Source organism: Coregonus lavaretus, assembly GCF_964263955.1.
Source record: "Coregonus lavaretus genome assembly, contig: HAP1_SCAFFOLD_1204, whole genome shotgun sequence".
NCBI lineage: Eukaryota > Metazoa > Chordata > Actinopteri > Salmoniformes > Salmonidae > Coregonus > Coregonus lavaretus.
Window position 1 is genome coordinate 1 of NW_028159553.1, and position 16,562 is coordinate 16,562.

General features: G+C 41.6%; 1 pseudogene across 1 annotated transcript; it reads left to right on the forward strand.

The window, feature by feature from the left end:
- The first annotated feature begins 133 nt into the window (after positions 1-133).
- LOC311122724 (neuronal-specific septin-3-like) lies at positions 134-13,217 on the forward strand (annotated as a pseudogene). Its single transcript, XR_014615957.1, has 9 exons — positions 134-392; positions 821-946; positions 1,705-1,786; positions 3,742-3,879; positions 4,649-4,766; positions 10,305-10,400; positions 10,809-10,905; positions 11,107-11,158; positions 11,343-13,217. The product of XR_014615957.1 is annotated as a neuronal-specific septin-3-like (transcript).
- The last annotated feature ends 3,345 nt before the right edge of the window (positions 13,218-16,562 follow it).

The following is a 16,562-nucleotide window of genomic DNA, read 5'->3' on the forward strand; positions in this document are numbered from 1 at the left end:
GTAGTAGGCCAGTGACACAAAATCTCAATTGAATCAATTTTAAATTCAGGCTGTAACACAACAATATGTGGAAAAAGTCAAAGGGTGGGAATAATTTCTGAAGGCCTAATAAAAGCATATTTACCCTCCAGACATGTTCAGAGTCCATTGTTCCCCTGAAGTGAGACCCAAACCTCTGTCCCTGCAAGCCCCCTCATGTGTCAGCACCATCCCCCACAGCACCGCATGGACCATCAGGGCTAGGAGGCGGGGTCGGGGTTGATCGAGTTCCAGGGTCGGGTCACTCGGGCGGTGGATCCACGTTGCTGGGATACATTGGGATTGACACCATCATCGAGCAGATGAGGAAGAAGACCATGAAGGCTGGTTCGACTTCAATATTATGATAGTGGGTAAGAAAGGAAGGACAAACATCTTCTGTCTGTGTCTGTTATGATTGATGTATTTAGTGTCTTTCTGAAGAGTACGTGAACCCATGGTGTGCTAGCAAACACAGAGACATGAAACATGAAATGAAGTCGTGCTCTCCCTTGTTCTGTCTCTCTTCCTCAACAACATCATGCCTCAAAACATGCTCACCCTCCTCCCTCACTCTCTCTCTCTCTCTTCCCCCTCTCTCTCTCTCTCTCTCTCTCTCTCTCTCTCTCCCCTCCCCTCTCTCTTCTCTCTCTCTCTCTCTCTCTCTCTCTCTCTCTCTCTCTCTCTCTCTCTCTCTCTCTCTCTCTCTCTCTCTCTCTCTCTCTCTCTCTCTCTCTCTCTCTCTCTCTCTCTCTCTCTCTCTCTCTCTCTCTCTCTCTCTCTCTCTCTCTCTCTCTCTCAGGTCACAGCGGGCTGGGAAGTCAACACTGGTGAACACGCTGTCAAGTCCCAGGTCAGCAGGTGGAGCTCAGGATGGGGCGGCGAGCATAAGATCCCCAAGACAGTGGAGATCAAGGCTGTGCCCACGGTGAGAGAGACATTTCCTCTAAGCTCTATGTGTGAGCAAGAGAGAGAGAGGGATAGAGTGTGTGTGTGTTTGTGTGTGTGAGCAAGAGAGATAGGGATAGAGTGTGTGTGTGCGTGCGTGAGAGTGTGTGTCTGTGAATAGGTGTTTTATCTTCTACTGTTGAGGTTTGATTAGAGCTGTCATTTGCTTGGTCCGGTTGTTTGGTTAGCTTTCAGAGGCCAATTCATGTTATAATGTTGTAGTGGTGGCATTTATAACCATACACTAACATATAGTGTCCTAGCCTAAATTGTGTGACTGCAGGGGCTGCAGTTTTGCACTGCCATTCGTAGCGCCACGGGCATAGAAAGACCTGACAGAATATGCCCTGAGGTGTCTTAGACTGGCACAGCTGGCACGTGAAGCCCACCTGGCATCCCAGACAGACACAGAGGCAGAGAAGAGCTTCTGTCTTTTTCTGTCTGGCTAAAAACACTGTACTGCTAGCTTTATTTCTGCATCGGTGCACATTTGTCATTCTCACTGACAATCAAAGCAAAATCCCCTTCTATGAGTCAGGGAAAAACGTACATATCCTTTATTGACTGCTTTCTTACATGTTTTACTTTTTGTCACCTGATTTTGGCAAACGTACTTACAGTATGAATGTTGCAATTGAATGTTGCAATTGAATGTTGCAATTGAATGTTGTAATTGAATGTTGCAATTGAATGTTGCAACTGAATGTTGTAATTGAATGATGTCATTGAATGTTGCAGTGATCGAGGAGGGTGGAGTGAAGATGAAGTTGACAGTAATCGACACACCAGGTTTTGGTGATCAGATCAACAATGAAAACTGGTGAGTATGTAGGAAAAATTGTCAGAGCCTGTATCATTATTGGGCGCTTACAGTCTATTTTTAGTTTGGGGTTAGTTGCAATTAGTTAAGCACAAACCATGCATATGATTCAGATAGAAATAGAACTGCCACACTAGAAAATATTTGTACATACAGTACATTCTCCTTATCGACATTTACATTTTAGTCATTTAGCTGACGCTCTTATCCAGAGCGACTTACACACATTATGTGAGTGCACACATTATTTAATTTCTTCCCCTACTAGTCCCCCGTGGGAATCGAACCCACAACCCTGGCGTTGCAACCGCCATGCTCTACCAACTGAGCTACACGAGACTAAACAGCACCAAAACAATTACTTTTTACGTTAATTTGACAAAAGCTGTATCCCTTCTAGCCACTAACAGCTGTGTTGCTTTCTGGCCGCTGCTGCTACCAGGACACAGGGGTAAAGGGAACATAGTAAATGTAAATCCGGGACACTCCAATTAATATGATATGTTACATTTTGTATGGGATGTATGAATTTGTGGACGTCGATCATCCATTTAGTATGATATGTTACGAATAAGAATTAGTATGATATGTTACGAATTGCAATTCGTACATTGTTGGAAATTTGCTAAACGTATATGTTACAAATTCCAATTTGCTTTCGCTAACGTTAGCTAGGTGGCTAGGTTAGGGCAGAGGAAGAGGCCAAGCGAGAGGAATAACTCGGGCCAAAATCTGTCTTCTTTTTGTTTTTTTCACTCACCAAGCGAGGAGTTGTATGTATGGAGGTCAAAGAGTGTCGAATTTGGTCAACAAAAAATGTAATGGTTTATTTGCTCGAACATAAGTTATGTAATGCTTAGGTTGTTATGCGTCTATTGATATATGTAGGACACGTGACATCCCTGTCTTGGGTCAGTTAGGATCACCACTTTATTTTAAGAGTGTGAAATGTCAGAATAATAGTAGAGAGAATGATTTATTTCAGCTTTTATTTCTTTCATCACATTCCCAGTGGGTCAGAAGTTTACATACCCTCAATTAGTATTTGGTAGCATTGCCTTTAAATTGTTTAACTTGGGTCAAATGTTTTGGGTAGCCTTCCACAAGCTTCCCACAATAAGTTGGGTGAATTTTGGCCCATTCCTCCTGGCAGAGCTGGTGTAACTGAGTCAGGTTTGTAGGCCTCCTTGCTCACACACGCTTTTCAGTTCTGCCCACAAATGTTCTATAGGATTGAGGTCAGGGCTTTGTGATGGCCACTCCAATGCCTTGACTTTGTTGTCCTAAAGCCATTTTGCCACAACTTTGGAAGTATGCTTGGGGTCATTGTCCATTTGGAAGACCCATTTGCGACCAAGCTTTAACTTCCTGACTGATGTCTTCAATATATTTCCTTCCTCATGATGCCATCTATTTTGTGAAATGCACCAGTCCCTCCTGCAGCAAAGCACCCCCACAGCATGATGCTGCCACCACCGTGCTTCACGGTTGGGATGGTGTTCTTTGGCTTGCAAGTGTCCCCCTTTTTCCTCCAAACATAACGATGGTCATTATGGCCAAACAGTTATATTTTTGTTTCATCAGACCAGAGGACATTTTTCCAAAAAGTACGATCTTTGTCCCCATGTGCAGTTGCAAACCGTAGTCTGGCTTTTTTATGGCGGTTTTGGAGCAGTGGCTTCTTCCTTGCTGAGCGGCCTTTCAGATTATGTCGATATAGGACCTGTTTTACTGTGGATATAGGTACTTTTGTACCTGTTTCCTCCAGCATATTCACAAGGTCCTTTGCTGTTGTTCTGGGATTGATTTGCTCTTTTCGCACCTTATCCTGACCGTACCCAACTACCCACCACTGCTATAACGGTATAATCTTATACCATCCCTGCTCAACTCAATGTATTGTGTGTATGTATACTGTATATTCCTAACACCCACCTTGTTCCATCCATCTGCAGCTGGGATCCTATCTCCAAGTACATCAACGAGCAGTATGAGAAGTTCCTGAAGGAAGAGGTCAATATTGCTCGAAAGAAGCGCATCCCCGACACCAGAGTTCACTGCTGCCTCTACTTTATCTCCCCAACTGGACACTCGTGAGTTAAAAATACATCATGTGATTCGGAAAGAGAAATGTCCTAATTTAGAACATAATGTATGCATGAGTTATATCCACTACTTAGTATCTCTCCTTGACATCTGATTGGAGTTCACGTGCTTACGCATGCATTGGGGGTTTACACACACACACACACACACACACACACACACACACACACACACACACACACACACACACACACACACACACACACACACACACACACACACACACACACACACACACACACACACACAAACACACACACACAGACTCTCAGTTCTCTATCTCAGTTCTAATGAGTTTACATCCAACTGCACTGACATTTAAATTCAGATCTAAACACATCCTTGAGCTAGATCACAATACAACCAGGCAACATGGTTCTCTGCAATAGATGAAGCCAACTCATCTGAACTGTTAAATTGCTCTTTACGTACACTGTTACAGTCTTCTGTGTGCCATGTTATTTTTCTTGCGTTGATCATTGTGACTAACGGGATGTTTTCTGTTAATGGGATGTTTTCTGTGCTGTTACCTACCCCCAAGGACCTCAAACAGGGACAAAACTGTTGTTCAATGAGCCTGAAGACTGTGTTTACTAGGGCCTTGGGTTGAAATTGGGAAGCTTTTGAAAAAATGTGTTCACTGCATGTAATCCTGGTTGTAGAATCACGAATGCATGCCAGCCCTGCTGTAGGATTGCTAATTGTTCCTATCCCAGCTGACAAAGTAATGTCTCTCTCTCTCTCTCTCTCTCTCAGTCTTCGAAAGCTGGACATTGAGTTTATGAAGCACTTAAGTCGCGTGGTGAACATCATCCCCGTCATCGCCAAGTCTGACACCATGACCCTTGACGAGAAGAATGAGTTCAAACACAGGGTGAGGAAAGAGAGACCTTGACCCTTGACCTTGATTAACCCTAATACATGGCTGTTGACTTCTATGGCGTCAAAGGAGACAACAGCCATGTATCAGGGAGAGACCTCTATGAATGATACTGTTTATGTGTAACTATAGTCTAGACCAGGGGTCTTCAACCAGGGACCCCCGCCCAGGCAAACCAGTAACCCTGGGACCCCAATCATATGTTAGCAAAAAAAGTTTTATCATCAGGTGAATGATAATGGGAAGAAGTCATCAACATTTTAAAATGAATAGATTTGGTAGATAGTTTTTAATTATTTTGACATCCCCACATTATAATTAGAAGAGTTTAAAACATGGGTCTCCAACAGTTCGATCGTGAGCTACCATTAGCTCGCAGCCCACCTATGAGTAGCTCGCCAAACAATTCTGAAAGTACATGCAATTTTCACATGTTCCACCACAAACTGTCATAAACAAATCTCACAAGTATCAGACACCGCAAGCTCCCAGCTACTATCTAACCAACATGGACATTATCCCACCCCTGGTTAGCCACTATTGGCTTAAAAAGCCAAACCTAACACAATATCTGCCAATTAATTTCCAGCAATATTGCCCCTGTCTGTCTGTGTGGTGCGCGCGTTCGTTTGTCACTCTGTGTTGCCAGTTGATGTGATAACTGTCTTGTGGGTTGACAGAAACACCTTTCCCAAAACCTTCTCAATTAAATCTTAACTGCAAAGTAGGCTTACCTGGCAGAAGTATATCATGAGTAAGTATATCATTTGTATCTATTATTTGTTATTTGCAAATTTTGCCATGTAATGAGCAGCAACAGTACAGAACCATTGCTAGACCGGCACATTGGAAGGCACATTCCTCGATGGCCAGACGCGCAATTAAAGGTCCAGATGCGCAATTAAAGGGCCAGATGCGCAATTAAAGGGCCAGATGCCCAATTAAAGGGCCAGATGAGCAATTAAAGGGGAATTACATTCAAAAACCTGTTAGTTTTCTTCCAGACCTAAAAAATACTGTCTTCTGATGGAATTTAAGCATTGACATGGACTCAGAACATCCAATTTCGTTGTTTGTCTATGAACAATTGTAATATAAAACTGAGAACATATAATTTGGGAAAATATAAAACAAAATGTGTGGGAAAAAAGTAAATATTTCATAGGGCCCGCCTTAATTGTTTATTAACCATTATTTTACCAGGTATATTGACAGAAAACATAGTGCACTACTTTCTCATTTACACTAAGGACCAAGGTAAGAGTTGCAGGGGAGAAGAGAACAATGTGCCTATTTGAAAGCTACAAAAAAATGAGTAGCTCGCGACGTTTCATTTTTTTCAAGTAGCTCTCATGCTAGAAAAGGTTGTAGACCCCTGGTGTAAAATCTAACATAGCCTATTAGCTAAAAATGTAACTCCAAACACATTTTTGCTAGTAGTAGCTGTTTAGCTAGTTAAACAAAGGTTAGCCATGTGTTGGCAAAAATGGATGTCCATGTCAAGAAAGCTTACCAACAGCCATCGGCACTTGGTGCGACTGGTACTTGCGGGTGCTTTTTCAAAGCCTATGTCAGATACTCCAGTGAGTGTAATTAGCTCCAATGAGTGTAATTTGCTCAATATTAGGAGTTGAGAAATAATGTTGACAAAGAAGATATTTACCTATTTTCTACTGTAGGTTTGTAATACAAAATTGTCGCTAACGATATTCAAAAAAACATTGGAATAAAACATATTTTCCCCCTTTTTAATATACTGTATATATACATACTACCAGTCAAAAGTTTGGACACACCTACTCATTCAAGGGTTTTTCTTTATTTTTTACTATTTTCTACATTGTAGAATAATAGTGAAGACATCAAAACTGTGAAATAACATATGGAATCATGTAGTAACCAAACAAGTGTTAAACAAATCTAAATATATGTTATATTTGAGATTCTTCAAATAGCCACCCCTTGCCTTGATGACAACTTTGCACACTCTTGGCATTCTCTCAACCAGCTTCATGAGGTAGTCACCTGGAATGCATTTCAATTAACAGGTGTGCCTTCTTAAAAGTTAATTTGTGGAATCTATTTCCTCCTCTGCTGTTACCAGCCTCAGAAATTGCAGCCCAAATAAATGCTTCACAGAGTTCAAGTAACAGACACATCTCAACATCACTGTTCAGAGGGGACTGTGTGAATCAGGCCTTCATGGTCGAATTGCTGCAAAGAAACCACTACTAAAGGACACCAATAAGAAGAAGAGACCTGCTTGGGCCAAGAAACACAAGCAATGTACATTAGACAGGTGGAAATTTGTCCTTTGGTCTGGAGTCCAAATTGGAGATTTTTGGTTCCAACCGCCGTGTCTTTGTGAGATGTGGTGTGGGTGAACGGATGATCTCCGCATGTGTAGTTCCCACCGTAAAGCATGGAGGAGGAGGTGTTATGGTGTGGAGGTGCTTTGTTTATTTCATAGTTTTGATGTCTTCACTATTATTCCACAATGTAAAAAATAGTAAAAATAAAGACAACAAATGGTACTGTATGTATGTATATATATATATATATATATATATATATATATATATACACACTACCGTTCAAAAGTTTGAGGTCACTTAGAAATGTCCTTATTTTCGAAAGAAAAGCAGCTTCATTAAATAGTACCCGCAAAACACCAGTCTCAACGTCAACAGTGAAGAGGTGACTCCGGGATGCTGACCTTCTAGGCAGAGTTGCAAAGAAAAAGCCATATCTCAGACTGCCCATCTTAATCTTTTCTTTTTATTGGCCAGTCTGAGATATGGCTTTTTCTTTGCAACTCTGCCTAGAAGGTCAGCATCCCGGATTCGCCTCTTCACTGTTGACGTTGAGACTGGTGTTTTGCGGGTACTATTTAATGAAGCTGCCAGTTGAGGTCCTGTGAGGCGTCTGTTTCTCAAACTAGACACTCTAATGTATTTGTCCTCTTGCTCAGTTGTGCACCGGGGCCTCCCACTCCTCTTTCTATTCTGGTTAGAGCCAGTTTGCGCTGTTCTGTGAAGGGAGTAGTACACAGCGTGGTTTCTTGCCAATTTCTCGCATGGAATAGCCTTCATTTCTCAGAACAAGAATAGACTGACGAGTTTCAGAAGAAAGTTATTTGTTTCTGGCCATTTTGAGCCTGTAATCGAACCCACAATTGCTGATGCTCCAGATACTCAACTAGTCTCAAGAAGGCCAGTTTTATTGCTTCTTTAATCAGTACAACCGTTTTCAGCTGTGCTAACATAATTGCAAAAGGGTTTTCTAATGATCAATTAGCCTTTTAAAATGATAAACTTGGGTTAGCAAACACAACGTGCCATTGGAACACAGGACTGATGGTTGCTGATAATGGGCCTCTGTACGCCTATGTAGATATTCCATAAAAAACCACCAGTTTCCAGCTACAATAGCCATTTACAACATTAACAATGTCTACACTGTATTTCTGATCAATTAGATGTTATTTTAATGGACAACAAAATTGCTTTTCTTTCAGGAACAAGGACATTTCTAAGTGACCCCAAACTTTTGAATGGTAATGTATATACAGTGCCAGTCAAAAGTTTGGACACACCTACTCATTCAAGGGTTTTTCTTTATTTTTACTATTTTCTACATTGTAGAATAATAGTGAAGACATCAAAACTATGAAATAAAACATATGGAATCATGTAGTAACCAGAAAAGTGTTAAACAAATCAAAATATATTTTATATTTGAGATTCTTCAAATAGCCACCCTTTGCCTTTAGGACAGCTTTGCACACTCTTGGCATTCTCTCAACCAGCTTCACCTGGAATGGTTTTCCAACAGTCTTGAAGGAGTTCCCACATATGGTGAGCACTTGATTGCTGCTTTTCCTTCACTCTGCCGTCCGACTCATCCCAAACCATCTCAATTTGGTTGAGGTCGGGTGATTGTGGAGGCCAGGTCATATGATGCAGCACTCCATCACTCTCCTTCTTGGTAAAATAGCCCTTACACAGCCTGGAGGTGTGTTGGGTTATTGTCCTGTTGAAAAACAAATGATAGTCCCACTAAGCCCAAACCAGATGGGATGGCGTATCGCTGCAGAATGCTGTGGTAGCCATGCTGGTTAAGTGTGCCTTGATTTCTAAATAAATCACCAATAAATCACCAAAAATCTCAAATTTGGACTCCAGACCAAAGGACACATTTCCATCAGTCTAATGTCCATTGCTCGTGTTTCTTGGCCCAAGCAGGTCTTCTAATTGGTGTCCTTTAGTAGTGGTTTCTTTGCAGCAATTCGACCATGAAGGCCTGATTCACACAGTCCCCTCTGAACAGTTGATGTTGAGATGTGTCTGTGACCTGAACTCTCTGAAGCATTTATTTGGGCTGCAATTTCTGAGGCTGGTAACTCTAATGAACTTATCCTCTGCAGCAGAGGTACCTCTGGGTCTTCCATTCCTGTGGCGGTCCTCATGAGAGTCAGTTTCATCATAGCACTTGATGGTTTTTGCGACTGCACTTGAAGAAACTTTCGAATTTCTTGAAATGTTCCGTATTGACTGATCTTCATGTCTTAAAGTAATGATGGACTGTTATTTGAAATGCATTCCAGGTGACTACCTCATGAAGCTGGTTGAGAGAATGCCAAGAGTGTGCAAAGCTGTCATCAAGGCAAAGGGTGGATACTTTGAAGAATCTCAAATATGAAATATATTTTGATTTGTTTAACACTTTTCTGGTTACTACATGATTCCATATGTGTTATTTCATAGTTTTCATGTCTTCACTATTATTGTACAATGTAAAAAATTGTAAAAATAAAGAAAAACCCTTGAATGAGTAGGTGTCCAAACTTTTGACTGGTACTGTATATATAAATGTTTTATAAGTTGGAGAACACATTGGGAGGGATCTTAGACCATTCCTCCATGTAGAATCCTCCCAAATCCTTGATATCTTTTGTATGCGCTTATGGACTGCCCTCTTCAATTCAAACCACAGGTTTTGAAAGGGTTTCAAGTCCGGAGACTGAGGTGGGCATTGCGAAATGTTGATTTTGTGGCCGATTAACAATTTCTTTGTGGATTTTGATGTTTTTGGCTAAAATGTCCTGGTACTGGGTAAAGTTAATGATGCTGTTGACCTTAACAAGGGCCCCAGGACCAGTGGAAGCAAAATAGCCCCATAACATCAAAGATCCACCATCATATTTTACAGTAGGTATGGGGTTCTTTTCTGCTATGCATTCTCATTTCGACGCCAAACCCACCACTGTTGTGCGTGGCCAAAGAGCTCTATTTTCATGTCATCGGACCAAAGCACCGGTTCCAATTCAAGTACCAATGCCGGTGAGTAAACTCCAGGCGTTTAGATTTGTTGGATGACATGAAAATAGAGCTCTTTGTAGCTCTTTTGTATTTATCCCTGGTCTAGATAGAAGTCATGATAGAAATTATTATGGATAACCAAGTCATGAGAGAAGACATTATTCTAGTGCACATTATGTTATGTAACCTCTGCCTCCTCTTTGTCCCTTAGGTGAGGAAGGAGCTGGAGACGTATGGGATTGAGTACTACCCGCAGAATGAGTTTGATGATGATATGGAGGATAAGAATGAAAATGATAAGATTAGGGTAAGGGCCTCCGTTCCAGTTTTTGAAATCCACGACCTTACATCATACTGTAAAGGACAGTCACTTCAATTGATTATGTCTCCCTAATACTCTTCCTCTCAAGTGGAATAAAGTGAACATGAGATAAATATGTACCGCACCCTCTTTTTCTCCCATGCCTCAATGTTATGACCATGCAATATAGCTATCGCCCAAAATTATTCGGCAATTCAAATATTTAAATTAATTTCATATGAATATCAGATTATTTATCTCATTCTATCTTTCTGGTTCTTTGTCAATTTAGCTATCTTTCTGACACCCCTCCTTTGAAGAATAATAACTGCTGACTGTCTATTGCACGGGCCTGATAAATCTCCTATGTTTTCCTCGTCCGATTGAACCCTGTTTAAACGAGTCTGTTCACAGGAGGCCATGCCCTTTGCGGTGGTGGGCAGCGACAAGGAGTACCAAGTGAACGGCAAACGGGTTCTGGGGAGGAAGACAGCCTGGGGTGTGGTAGAAGGTAGGTTTATTTATAACATCAATATAATTCATTAGGTCCTATATTAATGCCAAGCGTATTATGTTGACCTTTCTCCTCAGTGAGTCAGAGGGAATGGATTTATGGAGGTTATACTGTAATTGGGCCCAGGCTCGGACATGTGAAGCAAATGTGATTTAGATTTTTTATGACAAATGGGTTCTTTCTTGTATTTTGTTGCAGTTGAAAACCCCAATCACTGCGAATTTGCTCTGCTACGAGATTTCCTCATCAGGTAAAGCAATCAATCGTACATTGATCTATATTTTACTAATGCTTTATACCAGCAACATACTTAACTATTCTTACAATACACTTACAGATGAGTTTCTAATGGTATTGAAGTTGACCTTAGTGACCAAATCCACCTGTATGTAGCTACCAGCTAATGCCTGCCCTCTCTCCACTCTCCCTCCCAGGTCTCACCTCCAGGACCTGAAGGAAGTCACCCACAACATCCACTATGAAACCTACCGCGCCAGGAGACTCAACGACAACGGAGGTCTGCATCCCATCTCCTCCAACAACACTCAAGAGAGCAACCTTTAAATTTAGGACTCGGGATTAAGGAAAGAGAGAGATAAACAGAGAGATAAAAAGATATTGATAGACAAATCTATGTTGTGATATGAGCATCACTGCATGCTTTGGAGAACATTATAGATGTGGAATTAATTGTCACTCAAAATATCATGTTAGGAGAGCTTTCATTCCAAAACACGTCCTACGTCTCCCTTTCCTCCGCCCATCATCCTAAACCACCCACACTCACATCCGAGTTACACCTTTGATCCAGCAATCCAAAACAAGGCCAACCCAAGTGTTTCCCCTATATGCATTTAGCAGCGGCGCAATAATCGTCGCCGCCACTGCAAAACATTTTATTTTATTTTTGTTATAATGTAGATGTGTAGATGTATGCTCCAGGAAAAACCCATCCGCCGCCCCCTGCAGGAAGACCCAAAGATGACCCCATCCACCCCTTCCACCCCCCGCTAACTCTGCCACCGTTGCTGAAACAAATCTTAGGGGAAACACTACAACTCAAAGCATTTTGGGATTGAAGGGAATGAATGAAATGAAGTACTTCAAATTCGAGGGAATTCCCTTTATTCATAAAAAATTGATTTAATTTTTCCGCTCGCCTTGTGCTCCACTCATCCTTGCCCTGTAAGTATACAGTATGTTATGTAGCTGCCACTATAATAATTGATTTTGTGCTTAAATCCTTTATGACGGGGCTGGTACATAAGTACCTCAGAACTTCCACCGAAGCATTGTGACGTAAATATAAATTGACAAACAAAGAGCTTTTTTATTTACAATATAGCTATTTTGTCACTTTATCTTTAAATTGCACAAAAATATAGAAATCACAGTCTGAAATGTCTTTACCATACATAACTTTTGTGTGCTTTTCTGAAAGCGCTGATGTCAAAGTGATGTGCCAATTATATTTTATACCGGCCTTCCTTCTCTCTGCCACATGAGGGCAGTGCTTCCCTGCGCATTCTCACCCTGTGACAGGAAAGGCCTGGGTATGGTTTACTCATAGACTTAGATAAACATCTCTTTTGAGTCCTCTATCTATCTCTATGGTTTACTTCGCTTCCTCCTATTCACTCCCTCCACTTCATCTGGTGACCCATGCCCAGTGCATGTTTACAAGAAGTCCTCCATTACTAGAGTGATCATTCCAAATATAACCGATCAGTTATGACATGGTAATGTTTACCAAGGTTTCTTACGGAAATCACCCTTCGATAGTGTTCTATTATGCACTATTTACGATAGAGCACAGGTATTCCAGAAGTAGCCTAAAAACAATTCAGTTTCACTATATTTATCGAACAATTCACTTTTGATCTAAACTGTATCTTGAAAGGGGTTTCCCTGCAAAAGTTTTATACAATCATACAGTGTGTGTGTGTTTGTATGTGTGTGTGAGTGAGAAGTGACTCAGTTTGGTGTCTAACGTTTGGAAATGTGTAGTTGTATATCTTTAGTGTGGTTTTAGTGAAGACGTTTTTCAAGGAACAATTTAAATAATACAAAAAAACACTTGTTTCTATACAGTGTTTTTATGTGTGCATGTCAGGTCCTTTTGTCCTTCTGTCATTTTCATTTAAGGATATCCCCAGCTCACAATACATTAACCATTTTTGAACGTGGTGTGTACATCAATCAACCACTAATAACAATACATCACTAAAACTCCCGTAACTCAAATCATTCCACATCTCTTAAAAACAGCAGTGAAACTTTCGGCTGTGACTTTCCTCTTATCGTCTGATTTAAAACCCACTTTTCTTAAAAGTTGTTGTGATACACTGAGATGTAATTTCAGTATTGCATTCGTTATTTATATATTCATGTATTATTTATAGTAATTTATTCTTTATTTAATAAAAATACTTTTGCCATCTCTTGACTGGTGTATTGACTCATTTTCTTCTTATATTTATTATTTCTCTGTATTGCCTCTACTTGACTATAGTTCACAGTTGGAAATACAGTATCTTTGTATTTATTTACAGGGAGGGAAGGGTGCTCCCTACTGGCCCTCCTGCTTCAATACAATTTCAATGTATGAATCACAAATGGTTACATTTTCCCCTCTCAGGAACTATGGAGACAATTAAGCCTGTAAATTAATCAGTGGTGTACAGTACTTAAGTAAAATACTTTAAAGTAGTACTTAAGCCGTTTTTTGGGGTAACAGTACTTTACTATTTATATTTTTTAGAAGTTTTACTTTTACTCCACTACATTCCTAAAGAAAATAATGCACTTTTTACTTCATACAGTGCATTCGGAAAGCATTCAGACCCCCTTCACTTTTTCCACATTTTGTTATGTTACAGCCTTATTCTAAAATTGATGAAATTTGTTTCCCCCCCCCCTCACAATATCCCATAATGACAAAGCAAAAACAGGTTTTTTGAATTTTTTTTGCAAATGTATTACAAATACAAAACTGAAATATCACATTTACGTAAGTTGATGTTAGCAGAGAACGACAGGGTGTTGTCCAGGGTCACGCCAAGGTTCTTTGCACTCTGGGAGAAGGACACAATGGAGTTGTCAACCGTGATGGCGAGATCATGGAGCGGGCAGTCCTTCCCCGGGAGGAAGAGCAGCTCCGTCTTGCCGAGATTCAGCTTGAGGTGGTGATCCGACATCCACACTGATATGTCTGCCAGACATGCAGAGATGCGATTCGCCAACTGGTTATCAGAAGGGGGAAAGGAGAAAATTAATTGTGTCGTCTGCGTAGCAATGATAGGAGAGACCATGTGAGGATATGACAGAGCCAAGTGACTTGGTGTATAGAGAGAATAGGAGAGGGCCTAGAACTGAGCCCTGGGGGACACCAGTGGTGAGAGCACGTGGTGCGGAGACAGATTCTCGCCACGCCACCTGGTAGGAGCGACCTGTCAGGTAGGATGCAATCCAAGAGTGAGCAGCGCCGGAGATGCCCAACTCGGAGAGGGTGGAGAGGAGGATCTGATGGTTCACAGTATCAAAGGCAGCAGATAGGTCTAGAAGGATAAGAGCAGAGGATAGAGAGTTAGCTTTAGCAGTGCAGAGAGCCTCCGTGACACAGAGAAGAGCAGTCTCAGTTGAATGACCAGTCTTGAAACCTGACTGGTTTGGATCAAGAAGGTCATTCAGAGAGAGATAGCAGGAGAGTTGGCTAGAGACGGAACGCTCAAGAGTTTTGGAGAGAAAAGAAAGAAGGGATACTGGTCTGTAGTTGTTGACATCGGAGGGATCGAGTGTAGGTTTTTTGAGGAGGGGTGCAACTCTCGCTCTCTTGAAGACGGAAGGGACATGGCCAGCGGTCAAGGATGAGCTGGAAAAGAGAGAAGGGGATAGGGTCAAGCGGGCAGGTTGTTGGGCGGCCGGCCGTCACAAGACGCAATATTTCATATGGAGAGAGAGGGGAGAAAGAAGTCAAAGCATAGCACCTTTGGCAGTGATTACAGCCTCAAGTCTTCTTGGGTAAGACGCTACAAGCTTGGCACACCTGTATTTGGGGAGTTTCTCCCATTCTTCTCTGCAGTTCCTCTCAAGGTCTTTCAGGTTGGATGGGGAGCGTTGATGCACAGCTATTTTCAGGTCTCTCCAGAGATGTTTGATTGTGTTCCAGTCCGGGCTATGGATGGGCCACTCAAGGACATTCAGAGACTTGTCCCAAAGCTACTCCTGCGTTGTCTTGGCTGTGTGCTTAGGTTCGTTGTCCTGTTGGAAGGTGAACCTTCGCCCAGTCTGAGGTCCTGAGCGCTCTGGAGCAGGTTTTCATCAAGGATCTCTGTACTTGGCTCCGTTCATCTTTCCCTCGATCCTGACTAGTCTCCCAGTCCCTGCCGCTGAAAAACATCCCCACAGCATGATGCTGCCACCACCATGCTTCACCGTACGGATGGTGCCAGGTTTCCTCCAGACGTGACGCTTGGCATTCAGGCCAAAGAGTTCAATCTTGGTTTCATCAGACCAGAGAATTGTCTGAGAGTCCTTTAGGTGCCTTTTGGCAAACTCCAAGTGGGCTGTCATGTGCCTTTTACTGAGGAGTGGCTTCCATCTGGCCACTCTACCATAAAGTCCTGATTGGTGGAGTGCTGCAGAGATGGTTGTTCTTCTGGAAGGTTCTCCCATCTCCACAGAGGAACTCTGGAGCTCTGTCAGAGTGACCATCGGGTTCTTGGTCACCTCCCTGGCCAAGGCCCTTCTCCCCCGATTGCTCAGTTTGGCCGGGCAGCCAGTTCTAGAAAGAGCCTTGGGGATTCCAAACTTCTTCCATTTAAGAATGATGTAGGCCACTGTGTTCTTGGGGACCTTTAATGCTGCAGACATTTTTTGGTACCCTTCCCCAGCTCTGTGCCTCGACACAATCCTGTCTCAGATCTCTACGGACAATTCCTTCGACCTCATGGCTTGGTTTTTGCTCTGACATGCACTGTCAACTGTGGGACCTTATATAGACAGGTGTGTGCCTTTCTAAATAATGTCCAATCAATTGAATTTACCACAGGTGGACTCCAATCAAGTTTTAGAAACATCTAATTGGAAACAGGATTCACCTGAGCTCAATTTTGAGTCTCATTGCAAACAGTCTGAATACATGTAAATAAGGTATTCATGTGTCTTATTTTTAATACATTTCCAAAAATATCTAAAAACCTGTTTTCGCATTGTCATTATGGGGTATTGTGTGTAGATTGATGAGGAAAATATTTTATTTAATTCATATTAGAATAAGGCTGTAATGTAACAAAATGTGGAAAAAGTCAAAAGGTCTGAATACTTTCCGAATGCACTGTACATTTTCCCTGACACCGAAAAGTACTCGTTACATTTTGAATGCTTAGCAGAACAGGAACATGGCCCAATTCACACACTTATCAAGAGAACATCCTTGGTCATCCCTACTGGCTCTAATCTGGCGAACTCACTAAATGCAAATGCTTCGTTTGTAAATTATGTCTGAGTGTTGGAGTGTGGCCCTGGCTTTCCGTACATTTTTAAAACAAGAAAATGTTGCAGACTGGTTTGCTTAATATAAGGAATTTGAAATGATTTATACGTTTACATTTACTTTTGATACTTAAGTATATTTAAAACCATATACTTTTAGA